Genomic DNA, 3,856 nt, shown 5'->3' with positions numbered 1-3,856 from the left:
AAAGAAGAGAACCCCAACCAATTGCACCACGACCGGATGGAAGAGCCCAGCTGACACAACCAAGACGAGTCTCAGTGTCTAAGGAAGCTTGGGGTTCAGCTCCTTTTACTTCAGGCGAACCTGTACTGTGAGTATTGATTTCAGCTCTATAAATCAACCTTTATTTCAGCTAAAATTTGATTATCTGAACATTCAAAGTGAAACGTGATTCATGGTGATAAGGCTACTGTAATGTCAGCAGTTCTTTGCTTTTAGAACTACTGAGTAAATTGCTTGAATGACGCCTCTGCCTTGATTTCAAATGAGACTGCCTTTTTAGTTATTTTAAGTACTTTAAGACATTCAAGGTATTTAAGCTCCTACTGTCAATATAGTCACATTGTTGATACTGCCATCAAGATTTGCAGATCTACTTGCATGAATTAAAAGTTATTTTCATATGCAGTACATTTTATTTCTAATGTATTATAAATTACAACTTATTGACTTTATTAAGTTATGCTGTCTCCCTATTTTCTATTACTGTCTTTTCTTTATTATATTATTACTACTTTATAGTATTACCAAACCATATAACATTTAAGTTTGGTGTTTCAGAAGTAAATAAGGTGAATATTAGATAACAGAGAAAGCGAAATATGCTTTAGTTCAAATAATAATTTTTAAAAATGTGTTTTTTATGGACACAGTTAAATTTGTAACAAAACCTAACACATCACTAATAGTATTATTTCTAAAGTAATATGTTTTCAATTTTCATTTTGTATACAGCAGTTAATGCAATTTTGAAGCATGCCCTGAATAGATTGTCATTATCAAGTCAAACTAAAAACGGTGAAAGGTTGCGACTATTACCAAATAGGTATGTATTTCAACATAGCAATGTGATATTTTCACAAACATACCCAAACTGCATTTTAAAAGCTTCTGCTCATCTGGAGTCACAGTGGAATCTGTTGGGTCCTGCCCTCTGGGTCCAGTACTCCTACATGAGCCAGTTGAAAAAAAAACTGCAGGAGTAGGTGGTGGTGCGAGGGTACAATGCGCTAAACTATGTTTTTGAACTTGTGAATAGGATTTGCCACGTAACAACATTTAAAAAACATTATCCACTATTACAAAACTATTGTGACCACTTCAATATAGATAGCACATGGGTCACAAGCAATGTCCACTGGGAAATTAATCCCCTATGTAAACACAGTGGTTTGTTTCTTATCTTCACAAGCAATTCTTAACATATCAAACAAGTAAATTTAAAAGTATCAATAAATAGCCTTATATAGTGAATGACATTGTAATGTATCAACCAACTTCAAAAGAGAAAAAAAACCAGTCACCAAGTTTAAAACAGAATCTAATTGGTCTCGAATTCCTGGCCTCCAGTGATTTGCCTGCCTCGGCCTCCCAAAGTGCTGGGATTACAGGCATGAGCCACTGCGCCAAGCCAATTTTTAAAAAAAATATTCTTTTTTTATTTTTTTGAGACAAGGTCTTACTCTGTCACCCAGGCTGAAGCACAGTGGAGTGATCTCGGATCACTGCAACCTCTGCTTCCCAGGCTCAAGTGATCCTCCCACCTCAGGCTCTTGAGTAGCTGGGACTACAGGCACATGTCACCATACCCAGCTAATTTTTATATTTTTTGTAGAGACAGGGTTTCACCATCTTGCCCAGGCTGGTCTAGAACTCCTGAACTCAAGTGATCCTCCTGCTTCAGCCTCCCAAAGTGCTGGGATCACAGGCATGAATCATGGTGCCCAGCTGTCAATTTGTGAATCAATAATTGTATGCTAGCTGTCTAAAACATGGTTGTAAATGATGGCCACTATTATAATGTAAACAAATGCATTGGCTTTGCTTTATTCTCTTTAAACTGAAGACTAAAGCAAAACCAGAAACGCTTATTGACAGACCATCCAACTATTACTTATTTTACTTGCAGATTAGAGCTGAGGCAAATGGTTTCAGGATATGTGCTTTGTGCTAACAGCTTTCTGGAGACATCCTGATTATGGCTATCGGGTCTAGAAGTAAGTTTAAAAAGATATGCTCTGCGGGTAGTGGCAATCATTCTGATGAACGATTTGTGATTCTGTAAACTCTAGATTTACTTCCTTATAATAATGGACATAGCAAATAAGAAGACTAACACCCTTTCCAAAGAAGTAAAGCTAGATGGCATAATCTGTTCTTAAAATTGTTAAAGTGTATGTTAAAGGAATCATGTCAAAATACTGCTGATAGAACTCAATATTAATCAAGAAAATGCTGATCCTATGTGAAAAGGAGTGAGGTTTGGTGAAAAGCATCATGGGCTCTGAAAGTCAGATCTGAGTCCCACCTTGGGCACTGTCATTTAAGAATTGTGTGGCTTGCCAGGTGCGGTGGCTCATGCCTGTAATCCCAGCACTTTAGGAGGCAGAGGCGGGCGGATCATGAGGTCAGGAGTTCAAGACCAGCCTGGCCAACACAGTGAAACTCCGTCTCTACTAAAAATACAAAAATTAGCTGGGTGTGGTGGCACATGCCTATAGTCCCAGCTACTTGGGAGGCTGAGGCAGGAGAATTGCTTGAACCCAGGAGGCGGAGGTTGCAGTGAGCTGAGACCACGCCATTTGCACTCCAGCCTGGGTGACAGAGTGAGACTCCATCTTAAAAAAAAAGAGTTGTGTGGCCAAGAGTAAAGATCATAACCTCTTGAACTTTCTTTCTTTCTTCCTTTATTTTTTTATTTTAGAGACAGGTTCTTGCTATGTTGCCTTGGCTGGCAGGCTGGTCTTGAACTCCTGGTCTCAAGTGATCCTCCAGCCTCAGCCTCCCAAAGTGTTGAGATTACAGGCGTGAGCCACTGTACCTGGTCAACCTCTTGATCTTTCATTCCCTCTTTTGTGATACCTACCTCACAGAGTATTGCAAGGATTATGCAAAGGAAGTAACATAAATGTGTTTAACACAATGTCTGGTACACAGAAAGTACTAAATAAATATTAGTTAATGGTTTGGTCATCTAGCTTAAGGGTTCAATTCTGACTGCACATTAAAATCCCCTGAGAAGCTTTTAAAGGAAACCAGTGCCTGAAACCCATTCCAGACCAATTAAATCAGAGTATCTGGGGAAGGAGCCAAGCACTGGTATCTTTAAAAAGCCCTCAAAAGGATTCTAATATGTAGCCAGGATTGAGAACCACTTATAATCCCTTCTACAAAGAATCCAGTTGGTGGTAGTCTCAAAAATCTCCAGTGGTAAGATCCTTATATTGCCTCCCAAGAGAGATCATTTCATTAGAAAAAAATGATTTCCTTAAAAGGAGGCAACATCTGTCTCTGCAATTTCTATCATTGGTTCTTGTTTTGCTTTGCGAAGACACATATAACAAAGTGAAACCCTTTTCTCTATGGCTTTGTAAAGCATTCTCATCTTCAAGGTAAGGTGCTTATTTCCTTCAATTTGCTTCTATGACATGATTTGAGTTCTTCTCTCCATTTTGTCCATGGCCTTTTCTAAGTGTGCTGCTATGAATCAAACACTACATTAAAGGTGAGATCCTACCAGCTTGGGATGGAAGCAGTTTAGTAGTAACAATTTTCATTTCAGACACCACATATCTAACTAAAGATGGGTTTTTCGTTGCCACCACACTACGCTACTGATAGTGCAATTGCAATTGTGTTTGTTAATGCAGCTAAAGCTCTTCCTGTACTTGTACAGCTGCTTTTAATATCCACATGTAGAGCTTCATATGTATTTCTAATAAATTCCCTCTTTGATTTAGTATTATTTATTGTGCTAAGCATTAGGTACAGAGAACCAAACAAAATTGATTTGGTTCTTTTTTTTTTTTTTGAGACAGAG

The 3,856-nt window shown here is 38.3% G+C and overlaps 1 long non-coding RNA gene across 1 annotated transcript; it reads left to right on the top strand.

The window, feature by feature from the left end:
- The first annotated feature begins 25 nt into the window (after positions 1-25).
- Positions 26-2,291, top strand: LOC108529262 (uncharacterized). Its single transcript, XR_001885459.1, has 3 exons — positions 26-127; positions 772-862; positions 1,946-2,291. It is a non-coding gene; the product is annotated as an uncharacterized LOC108529262 (long non-coding RNA).
- The last annotated feature ends 1,565 nt before the right edge of the window (positions 2,292-3,856 follow it).

This window comes from Rhinopithecus bieti, unplaced genomic scaffold, assembly GCF_001698545.2.
Source record: "Rhinopithecus bieti isolate Rb0 unplaced genomic scaffold, ASM169854v2 scaffold_6902, whole genome shotgun sequence".
Classification (NCBI taxonomy): domain Eukaryota; kingdom Metazoa; phylum Chordata; class Mammalia; order Primates; family Cercopithecidae; genus Rhinopithecus; species Rhinopithecus bieti.
The sequence above is the reverse complement of the archived record's forward strand: the minus strand, read 5'-3'. Positions and strand labels throughout refer to the sequence as shown.